Genomic DNA, 12,684 nt, shown 5'->3' with positions numbered 1-12,684 from the left:
TTTATACTAATCTAGAAGCAATATGTGGATAGTATGGAGGGGTAGAAGAAAGTAAAATTTTGATGAGGTACTTGCCTTGAGAGGATAATAGTCTTAGGAGTGTTATTAGCATGATTAAGTTTGGCTGAGAGTAAAAGAAATTCAAAACTGCAATGGCTTAAAAAAGGGCGATATTTATTTTTCTCACGTGGAAGCCCACAGTTAGACAGTTCAGGCTGTTGTGATGGCTCTGCTCTACTGCTTCCCCAGAGAGCTAGTTTGCCTTCTTTTTTTGCCACCACCTGCTATCCAGCATTTCCAATTCACCTCATGGTTTAAGGTGTTGGTTCTAGTCCCAAATATCCACCAATATTACATCCAGCAAGAATTAGAAAAGGGATGGGGCATAGGATATTTGCCAGTTGTCTTTTAATGAAGATGATGCAAGATGCTTTGGTTTCATTCTGGCAAGACTTTAGTCAAATGACTCAGTGACACAGACCTGCCTTAGTCACGGTCTTTGGGTGACTATTTACCCTTCTAAAAATCAGAGGGTACATTACTAAGGAGAAGAACAGTTATCACAAAACCAACAGCTCTCTCTACCACAGTTTAAGTGCCAAGCAAGAGAAGGAAAAAATAGAATAAAGAAGAGTAGTTAATCTAATGGGAGACCTGAACACAGAGACAGGGAACAACAGCAACAAAAAGCATGATAAATAAAAAACACAGACTATGAAAATTTCCCCATGGACATGTCTAAGTTTTTAATATTACTTGTTTTTCCTTCAGCATTTAGCATCGTTTACTTCTGCCTATTGGTATCTTCACGTGAATCTAGGGACTGTATTTTCAGTTCTCTCTTTTAAACTGTGATCACTTTGGGATCAGTATTAATATTTTATTATTCTTATCCTTTCTTTAACAGAGTAGGCCCCCAGTAAACACCCATTTAATGATTATTAGAACAGGTAGGTGTCAGAGACATCAGGCTTAAGAAGGATAGCTCTCACTGATTACTTAGAAATTGACAGAGATGAGGCTATGCCATTTAAGCTGTTTTAGCCTCAGCAGGGCCTGTTCCTCAAAGCAGCAGAAATTTTAAAAATTTATAGTCCAATGGGTAAATAGGTTATTTGATCTAGATTATAAAGTAGATGCTGGCCACAAATAGGAACAAAAGCTGTTGCATTCTTTGTCTTCAGGAATGTAGATAAATCATTGTTTTTTTTTCTAACATACCCTGAACCTAGGCCCTCATGGCTTTTCTCATTAGACATTGCAAATGCGATTTAGTTTTTCTTGGAAAGGAAATTATAATTTTAGAGGTAAAATGAGGAATACTTTTGAATAACTACAATTTCTAGTGAATTAACTAAAAGTAATGAATGATGAACTAGTTCTGCACATTTTTACAGTAAATTCCCTATAATGTTTATGTGTTTATGTGAGTGAACGTGTGTGTGTACACGTGTGTGTGTGGGGGGGTGCATGTTCCCATGCACATATAATCTCTGCTCTAGAGAAAAAATATATCCCAGATTTTTATGAAGAAATAAAGGCTTATATCTTCTTATTTCTGGCAAGGTAGTAATAACATATTTCTAGTAAATACAGGGTATATCCTTCAGTAATACTGTTGAAGGTACTGCACTTGCTGGTTTCAATTAGGAATGATACTGAGCCTTTGCTATCAGGAACATACAGAAACCCTGAATGTACAAAGGACAGGACAGCCTAGGCATAGTTGTATTGATAGATAGTTCAAATAGTTAGAGCACACAGGAAATAGAAGGAAAAGGAAAGACATAGGGTTTGTGCTGGGGGTTCTGAGTTTGTCATGATTTTTACAGTGATTTCAAGAGTGAATATATCTGTCAAACTCAATGAATTTTACAACTTAAATGGGTGCAGTTTATTGGCCTTTAATTATTCTTCAATAAAGTTTAGAAAAGTAAAATAAACCTTTTACTATCCAGCAAAAAAGCCTTCCTGGGATTACATAATAAAATCATAGAAAACCTAGAGACTTCCCACTTATTAGATCTAAACTGGGAACAAGGTGTTAATAATGGGGTGGGGGACAGTGGAAACTGCTGCTATTTGCAGCAGGAGGGAGCCAGCACATCTCTTATATGGCTACGTTGGAATTTAAATCGAGCATTATCCAGACCACTTTTCTTATTTTGTAACACGAGAATAGAAAATACTCAGACATGTACCTGTCATCTCCATGAGGCTTATTTCTCTTTAATATAATACAAATTAAAATATTCAAGCAGTTGTTCTCTCATTTCTATTTTACTTTCTCTCCTCCTCTTCCTGTACCATATTCCTTTCCTGTATGTCCTACTCTTCCCTTCCATTCTATACAAATTCACTTTTTAACATACATAAACAAATAGATTTAGAAATAATTATGATTATAATTATGATTATGTTATATGTGTAATGTGCTTATATTCCCTAGCTATGCCTCCTGAGAAGGCCTAGAACCAATGATTATACTGAACATTCCAATCTATATTTCTACTTACCATCCTCTGCTAAAATCAACCATTATTCCTTGTAGAAATGTCTAATTCCAGGACTGCAGTAGAAATGAATCTGGAATATCTTGTTGTGTCGGAAAGAAAACAAAAAAGTTCAAAGAACAGTCTTGATATGTCAAAATGCAGAAAAGCTCCTTTAAAGGGAGACCTCCCAGGCTAAATTGGTACAATTTAAGCATCAACGTAAATAATGGTAGTAATGGGTTAAATCCCATTGAATAAAATAGGAATTGAGGAGTCCATACAGAAATAAATATTTATGGTGAGGTTGCCATAACAAAATACTGCATACCCAGTGGCTTACATAAAATAAATTTATTTTCTAACAATTCTGGAAGCTAAAATTACAAGATTAAGGTATTAGAAAGGTTGGTTTCTTCTGAGGCCTCTCTCCTTGCTTTGTAGATGATAGTCTTCATCTTGTGTCTTCATGTGGTCTTCCCTCTGTGCAATGTCTGTGTACTAATTTCCTCTTATGAAGACGCCAATAATATTGGATTGGGACCCACATATACAACAACATTTTAACGTAACTACCTCTTTAAAGACCCTATCCACAAATATAGTCACGTTATAAGATACTGAAAGTTAGGACGTCAACATATGAATTTTGGGAGAACACAATTCAGCCCATAACAAGTAAGATGGAAGACTCTTTAGCAGAGATAACCTTCACATGGTCTTCACATGGTCTTCCTATAAGGACACCAGTCATACCCTAATCCAATATGAGCTCATAGTAACTTAACAGCAATGTCCTGTTTCCAAATAAGGTCATATATGATATACCAGGTGGACATGAATTTTTGGAGAACCCTGTTCAACTCTTTAAAAAGACTTTCCATTGAAATTCAGGGCTATGTTTTTCCATTGTCTTTGCTTATGCTAAAAAATATAGACAGTATTTTTTAAATTAAATAAAGGCAATAGTGAACTGCTTTATAAAAGAGGATTTCAACATTAATCTCATGTTCCACTCTCAAATACTCATTTTTCAATATTAATAACTATAGCTAAAGTTTATAATATGCCAATAATTTATAAAGAAATAATTATTTCTATAATTTACCATACATATTTCTGTTTTATTACATATTTGTGAAGGTTTTTTCAAATTTCTATGTATTCCTATGGTTCTTGATACTAATGTCCTCTTTATAATAATGGATTAATATTACTAGAGTCCTGTATTCTATAACCCTTGGCCAAGGTAATAATAACACATTGTTATATAAAATGGTATAGAATATTATTTTTCATCAGTGTTCTTCAAGGTTCTTTGTATATGAAAATATGCAGTAGCTAAATCTAAAATTTATCATTAAGTTTTTTTTTTTTTTTTTTTCAGTACCCGGGCCTCTCACTGTTGTGGCCTCTCCCACTGCGGAGCACAGGCTCCAGACGCGCAGGCTCAGCGGCCATGGCTCACGGGCCCAGCCGCTCCGCGGCATGTGGAATCTTCCCGGACCGGGGTACAAACCCGTGTCCCTTGCATCGGCAGGCAGACTCTCAACCAGTGTCCCACCAGGGAAGCCCTCATTAATTTTAAAGTAATAAGGTTAATTCTTTTACTGTGATTCATTATTTTAGCAACTCATTTCATTTTTCACAGCACAATTCTTAGACATGCTCATTTTGAAATAAGTCCTAGGTATATTTTTGGTTTTTAAACATAATTAGGTAGTCTATATTATATATAGATAATATTTCTATGCTTTAGGATTATTTATGTCATTAAATTATTTATCACAGCAAAATGCATTTAGGAAACAATGAAGAATAAAAATGTGCTCTTTCAAGCAAAATGAGGTGTTTGTGTAAGCTAGAGTAAAATTTATTATGTAGTTAACAGCACGTGTTCTACCCAATAGATGCCACCAAAGTTCAGAACTAATCAGTGAAAACATAGACAAACTATTTAGAGGTTTATTTTCCTTTTTTATTGATATTTTTTAAGTTATAGTGTATAAAACAACAGCAAATTTGTTTAGTTTTTACTAAATATCAAATGAGTGGTGATTATTTACTCAAATTGACTGGTGAACAATGAAAGAAAACTGATTAGTGAATGCTTTATTTTGCAGAAAACCATTCTGACATAACAGAAACAGTAATTTACACCATACTAATTATGAAAATTTTGACAACATAATACACAAAGTAATTGGAGGCAGTTTGCCATTCATTATGGAGAAGCACATATTTGATTTATCAATATATCATCTAATTATGCATGCATTCACACCCTCTCTCATTGAAAATTATTTTCCTAATTTCATTTTCTTATTTATTGAATTAGATTCCAGTGAATATTTAGTAACTCTGAATGACATACTAAATATTTTATTTTTATAATGAACCACTTTATCAACCACATAATTAGTTGGAAATATAGCCTAAAGAATAATTTTAGGATGGTCATTTAATTTTTTATTCCTAAAACTCTATGCAAATTTATATTTCTCAGCACAACTTGCTCTTAAATTTCTTATTTCTTTTAAATTAAGAAGATATTGGTTATGTATATTATAATGTTCTTGATATAGCTTCTATGCTTCAAAAATTATTCTGCTATATGCCTCTGCTAAATAAGTTATCTACAAAACTTCAGAAACATGCAAGAAATTCAGAGTTTACAAAATATTAAGGTTAGGGTTTTGAGAAGGTTTTCTGTTGTTTTTAAGTTGGAATGTTACAAATGAAACTCTTATTATAAAATCTGGAAGGAAAGTATTTGTGTTCCAAAGAGGTATCTCTTAAGACAATACTGCATATAAACTGCAGACTTTAGTTTCAGTTGTCCAATGAAGGAATACATAGATAAAATTTATAAATATAATTTTAATCCTGTGCCAAAATAAGTAGGAAAACCAATCTTAAAATGTGATCAAATTAAATTTTTGTTATGTTTCAAAAGGAACTCTTTCATACAGAAAGAAAACTATTCCATGCACAGCCTCAAAACTCAATATGTGGGTACTTTCATTCTAGGAAGATGGGATAGATGTACTTTTCCTTATCCTTCTGCTGAGTACAGGTAAAAATCCTGCACATTACATATAAATCAAACATAAGACAACTTTGGAAATTATTCTTTGGAAATATTCTCCTAAATATTTGTTTCAGAAAGGCAATGATTTTCTTAAATTTGTATAGTTTATTGATTGATGCTTTTAAAAGAATTAAGGCTTTCCAAATCTTAAGATGATTTATTTATAAAATGTTTAGAACACTGAAAAATCTGAAATTAGACAATACTCAATCTGATTTCCAAACAAGATTTAGTTATAGGTGAAATAAGGATTTGTAATCATAAACTGAACAGTTTTCTCATCATTGATTGAGAGAGTAGTAAACTCAGATGAAGAGTCATCTATGCATTCATTCCCCAGATATTTATACTGTACTGTATGCCTTTAAAATGCCACTTGTTATGATGAGTTCTGGTACAATGGCAAAAGAAGAGAGCAAGAACAAATGCAAAAACTTGAGGTCAAGCTCCAAATAGGGTCAAAAGGGATTGAGTCTGAGTGAAATAAGGCATAGTTGGCAGGCGTGAGTGAAATGTTGGAAGAGGTAAGACTGGGCCTAGATTACCTCAGGCTGTGTCGTGGAAGTCACGATCAGGTCTTCCTGAGAGACTAGCTCTTATAAAGGGAAATCGAGTGGTTAATTCCCCCATGGGATGGATTAGGAGTAAAAATATTAGGTATACCAGTTGACAGCAGTAAAAACAAAACCTCTTAATCCCCATGAGTTTTTTTTTTTTAAACATCTTTATTTGAGTATAACTGTTTTACAATAGTGTGTTAGTTTCTCCTTTACAACAAAGTGAATCAATTATACATATACATATGTTCACATATCTCTTTCCTCTTGCGTCACCCTCCCTCCCAGCCTCCCTATCCCACTCCTCTAGGTGGTCACAAAGCACAGCAGTGAACTCCCTGTGCTATGCGGCAGCTTCCCACTAGCTATCTAATTTACTTTTGATAGTGTGTATATGTCCCTGCGACTCTCTCACATCGTCACGGCTTACCCTTCCCCCTCCCCATATCCTCAAGTCCATGCTCTAGTAGGTCTGTGTTTTATTCCCATCCTACCACTAATCTCTTCATGACATTTTTTTCCCTTAGATTCCATATATATGTGTTAGCATATGGTATTTGTTTTTCTCCTTCTGACTTACCTTACTCTGTATGACAGACTCCAGGTCTATCCACCTCATTACAAATAACTCAGTTTCATTTCTTTTTATGGCTGAGTAATATTCCATTGTATATATGTGCCACATCTTCTTTATCCATTCATCTGTTGATGGGCACTTAGGTTGCTTCCATGTCCTGGCTATCGTAAATAGAGCTGCAATAAACATTTTGGTACATGACTCTTTTCGAATTATGGTTTTCTCAGGGTATATGCCTAGTAGTGGGATTGCGGGGTCATATGGTAGTTCTATTTGTAGTTTTCTAAGGCACCTCCATACTGTTCTCCATAGTGGCTGTATCAATTTACATTCCCACCAGCAGTGCAAGAGAGTTCCCTTTTCTCCACACCCTCTCCAGCATTTATTGTTTCTAGAGTTTTTGATGATGGTCAATCTGACCGGTGTTAGGTGATATCTCATTGTAGTTTTGATTTGCATTTCTCTAATGATTAATGATGTTGAGCATTCTTTCATGTGTTTGTTGGCGATCTGTATATCTTCTTTGGAGAAGTGTCTATAGTTCTTCTGCCCATTTTTGGATTGGGTTGTTTGTTTTTTTGTTATTGAGCTGCATGAGTTGCTTATAAATTTTGGATATTAAGCCTTTGTCAGTTGCTTCATTTGCAACTATTTTCTCACATTCTGAGGGTTGTCTTTTAGTCTTGGTTATGGTATCCTTTGCTGTGCAAAAGCTTTTAAGTTTCATTAGATCCCATTTGTTTATTTTTGTTTTTATTTCCATTTCTCTAGGAGATGGGTCAAAAAGGATCTTGCTATGATTTATGTCATAGAGTGTTCTGCCTATGTTTTCCTCTAAGAGTTTGATAGTGTCTGGCCTTACATTTAGGTCTTTAACCCATTTTGAGTTTATTTTTGTGTGTGGTGTTAGGGAGGGTTCTAATTTCATACTTCTACAGATAGCTGTCCAGTTTTCCCAGCACCACTTATTGAAGAGGCTGTCTTTTCTCCACTGTATATCCTTCGCTCCTTTATCAAAGATAAGGTGACCATATGTGTGTGGGTTTATCTCTGGGCTTTCTATCCTGTTCCATTGATCTATATTTCTGTTTTTGTGCCAGTACCATACTGTCTTGATTACTGTGGCCTTGTAGTATAGTCTGAAGTCAGGGAGCCTGATTCCTCCAGCTCCATTTTTCGTTCTCAAGATTGCTTTGGCTATTCGGGGTCTTTTGTTTTTCCATACAAATTGTGAAATTCTTTGTTCTAGTTCTGTAAAAAATGCCAGTGGTAATTTGATAGGGATTGCATTGAATCTGTAGATTGCTTTGGGTAGAAGAGTCATTTTCACGATGTTGGTTCTTCCAATCCAAGAACATGGTATATTTCTCCACCTATTTGTATCATCTTTAATTTCTTTCATCAGTGTCTTATAGTTTTCTGCATACAAGTCTTTTGTCTCCTTAGTTAGGTTTATTCCTAGATATATTATTCTTTTTGTTGCAATGGTAAATGAGAGTGTTTTCTTAATTTCCCTCTCGGATTTTTCATGATTAGTGTATAAGAATGCAAGAGATTTCTTTGCATTAATTTTGTATCCTGCTACTTTACCAAATTCATTGATTAGTTCTAGTAGTTTTCTGGTAGCATCCTTAGTATTCTCTATGTATAGTATCATGTCATCTGCAAACAGTAACAGCTTTACTTCTTCTTTTCCTATTTGGATTCCTTTTATTTCTTTATTTTCTCTGATTGCTGTGGCTAGAACTTCCAAAACTATATTGAATAAGAGTGGTGAGAGTGGGCAACCTTGTCTTGTTCCTGATCTTTGTGGAAATGGTTTCAGTTTTTCACCATTGAGAACAATGCTGGCTGTGGGTTTGTCATATATGGCCTTTATTATATTGAGGAAAGTTCCCTCTATGCCTACTTTCTGCAGGGTTTTTATCATAAATGGGTGTTGAATTTTGTCAAAAGCTTTCTCTGCATCTATTGAGATGATCATATGTTTTTTCTCCTTCAGTTTGTTGATATGGTGTATCACGTTGATTGATTTGCGTATATTTAAGAATCCTTGCATTCCTGGAATAAACCCCACTTGATCATGGTGTATGATCCTTTTAATGTGCTGTTGGATTCTGTTTGCTAGTATTTTGTTGAGGATTTTTGCATCTATGTTCATCAGTGATATTGGCCTGTAGTTTTCTTTCTTTGTGACGTCTCTGTCTGGTTTTTGTATCAGGGTGATGGTGGCCTCATAGAATGAGTTTGGGAGTGTTCCTCCCTCTGCTATCTTTTGGAAGAGTTTGAGAAGGATAGGTGTTAGCTCTTCTCTAAATGTTTGATAGAATTCGCCTGTGAAGCCATCTGGTCCTGGGCTTTTGTTTGTTGGAAGGTTTTTAATCACAGTTTCAATTTCAGTGCTTGTGATTGGTCTGTTCATATTTTCTGTTTCTTCCTGGTTTAGTCTCAGCAGCTTGTGCATTTCTAAGAATTTGTCCATTTGTTCCAGGTTATCCATTTTATTGGCATACAGTTGCTTGTAGTAATCTCTAATAATCTTTTGTATTTCTGCAGTGTCAGTTGTTACATCTCCTTTTTCATTTCTAATTCTATTGATTTGAGTCTTCTCCCTTTTTTTCTTGATGAGTCTGGCTAATGGTTTATCAATTTTATTTATCTTCTCAAAGAACCAGCTTTTACTTTTATTGATCTTTGCTACTGTTTCCTTCATTTCTTTTTCATTTATTTCTGATCTCATCTTTATGATTTCTTTCCTTCTGCTAAATTTGGGATTTTTTTGTTCTTCCTTCTCTAATTGCTTTAGGTGCAAAGTTAAGTTGTTTATTCGAGATGCTTCCTGTTTCTTAAGGTAGGATTGTATTGCTATAAACTTCCCTCTTAAAACTGCTTTTGCTGTATCCCATAGGCTTTGGGTCATCGTGTCTCCATTGTCATTTGTTTCTAAGTACTTTTTGATTTCCTCTTTGATTTCTTCAGTGCTCACTTCGTTATTAAGTAGTGTATTGTTTAGCCTCCATGTGTTTGTATTTTTTACAGATCTTTTCCTGTAATTGATATCTAGTCTCATAGCGTTGTGGTCAGAAAAGATACTTGATACGATTTCAATTTTCTTAAATTTGCCAAGGCTAGATTTGTGACCCAAGATATGATCTATCCTGGAGAATGTTCCATGGGCACTTGAGAAAAATGTGTATTCTGTTGTTTTTGGATGGAATGTCCTATAAATATCAAGTAAATCCATCCTGTATAATGTATCATTTAAAGCTTGTGTTTCCTTATTTATTTTCATTTTGGATGATCTGTCTATTGGTGAAAGTGGGGTGTTAAAGTCCCCTACTATGATTGTGTTACTGTCGATTTCCCCTTTTATGGCTGTTAGTATTTGCCTTATGTATTGAGGTGCTCCTATGTTGGGTGCATAAATGTTTACAATTGTTATATCTTCTTCATGGATCGATCCCTTGATCCTTATGTAGTGTCCTTCTTTGTCTCTTGTAATAGTTTTTATTTTAAAGTCTATTTTGTCTGATATGAGAATTGCTACTCCAGCTTTCTTCTGATTTCCATTTGCATGGAATATCTTTTTCCATCCCCTCACTTTCAGCCTGTAAGTGTCCCTAGGTCTGAAGTAGGTCTCTTGTAGACAGCATATATATGGGTCCTGTTTTTGTATCCATTCAGCCAGTCTGTGTCTTTTGGTGGGAGCATTTAATCCATTTACATTTAAGGTAATTATCGATATGTATGTTCCTATTACCATTTACTTAATTGTTTCGGGTTGTTCTTGTAGGTCTTTTCCTTCTCTTATGTTTCTTGCTTAGAGAAGTTCCTTTAGCATTTGCTGTAAAGCTGGTTTGGTGGTGCTGAACTCTCTCAGCTTTTGCTTGTCTGTAAAGGTTTTAATTTCTCCATCAAATCTGAATGAGATCCTTGCTGGGTAGAGTAATCTTGGTTGTAGGTTTTTTTCCTTCATCACTTTAAATATGTCCTGCCACTCCCTTCTGGCTTGTAGAGTTTCTGCTGAAAGATCAGATGTTAACCTTATGGGGATTCCCTTGTGTGTTATTTGTTGTTTTTCCCTTGCTGCTTTTAATATGTTTTCTTTGTATTTAATTTTTGACAGTTTGATTATTATGTGTTTTGGCGTGTTTATCCTTGGGTTTATCCTGTATGGGACTCTCTGTGCTTCCTGGACTTGATTGACTATTTCCTTTCCTATATTAGGGAAGTTTTCAACTATAATCTCTTCAAATATTTTCTCAGTCCCTTTCTTTTTCTCTTCTTCTTCTGGGACCCCTATGATTCGAATGTTGGTGCGTTTAATGTTGTCCCAGAGATCTCTGAGACTGTCCTCAGTTCTTTTCATTCTTTTTTCTTTCTTCTGCTCTGCATTAGTTATTTCCACTATTTTATCTTCCAGGTCACTTATCCGTCCTTCTGCCTCAGTTATTCTGCTATTGATCCCATCTAGAGTATTTTTCATTTCATTTATTGTGTTGCTCATCGTTACTTGCTTCCTCTTTATTTCTTCTAGGGCCTTGTTAACTGTTTCTTGCAATTTGTCTATTCTATTTCCAAGATTTTGAATCATCTTTACTATCATTATTCTGAATTCTCTTTCAGGTAGACTGGCTATTACCTCTTCATTTGTTAGGTCTGGTGTGTTTTTATCTTGCTCTTTCATCTGCTGTGTGTTTTTCTGTCTTCCCATTTTGCTTATCTTACTGTGTTTGGGGTCTCCTTTTTGTAGGCTGCAGGTTCGTAGTTCTATCTGTTTTTGGTGGCTGTCCCCAATGGCTGAGGTTGGCTCAGTGGGTTGAGCAGGTTTCCTGGTTGGGGGGACTAGTGCCTCTGTTTTGGTGGATGAGGCTGGATCTTGTCTTTCTGGTGGGCAGGTCCACGTCTGGTGGTGTGTATGGGGATGTTGGTAGCCTTATTATGATTTTAGGCAGCCTCTCTGCTAATGGATGGGGCTGTAGACCTGTCTTGCTCTTTGTTGTGTATAGGGTGTCCAGCACTGTTCGTTGCTGGTCCTTGAGTGAAGCTGGGTCTTGGTGTTGAGATGGAGATCTCTGGGAGATTTTCGCCGTCTGATATTACGTGGAGCTGGGAGGTCTCTTGTGGACTAGTGTCTTGAGGTTGGTTCTCCCACCTCAGAGACACAGCCTTGACACCTGGCTGGAGTGCCAAGAGCCTTTAATCCACATGGCTCAAAATAAAAGGGAGAAAAAAATAGAAAGGCAAGAAAGGAAGGAAGGAAGGAGGAAGGGAGGGAAGGAAAGAAGAAAGGAAGGGAGGGAGGAAGAAAGGAAGGGAGGAAGGAAGGAGGAAATAAAGAAAGGAAGGGAGGGAGGAAGAAAGGAAGGGAGGAAGGAAGGAGGGAATAAAGGAAGGAAGGAAGGAAGGAGGGAAATAGGAAAGAAAGGAGGGAAGAAAGGAAGAAAGAAAGGGGAGAAGACAAAATAAAGTAGGGTAAAATACAGTTATTAAAATAAAAAAATAATTATTAAGATGAAAAATTTCTATTAAAGAAAAAAAAAAAAAAGGGTTGGTCTAACCCTAGGACAAATGGTGAAAACAAAGCTATACAGACAAAATCTCACACAGCAGCACACACATACACACTCACAAAAAGAAAAAAGGGGAAAATAATAGTATATCTTGCTCCCAAAGTCCACCTCCTCAACTTGAGCTATTTCGCTGTCTATTCAGGTTTTCCACAGATGCAGGGCACTTCAAGTTGACTGTGGAGTTTTAACCCGCTGCTTCTGAGGCTGCTGGGAGAGACCTCCCCCTCTCTTTGTTCGCACAGCTCCTGGGGTTCAGCTTTGGACTTGGCCCCGCCTCTGTGCGTAGGTCGTCCGAGGGTGTCTGCCCTTCGCTCAGACAGGGCGGGGTTAACGGAGCAGCTGATTCGTGGTCTCTGGCTCACTCAGGCGGGGGGGGGGGGGGGGGGGCACGGAT

This window comes from Kogia breviceps, chromosome 4, assembly GCF_026419965.1.
Source record: "Kogia breviceps isolate mKogBre1 chromosome 4, mKogBre1 haplotype 1, whole genome shotgun sequence".
Classification (NCBI taxonomy): Eukaryota; Metazoa; Chordata; class Mammalia; order Artiodactyla; family Physeteridae; genus Kogia; species Kogia breviceps.
This window is presented reverse-complemented; position numbering follows the sequence as displayed.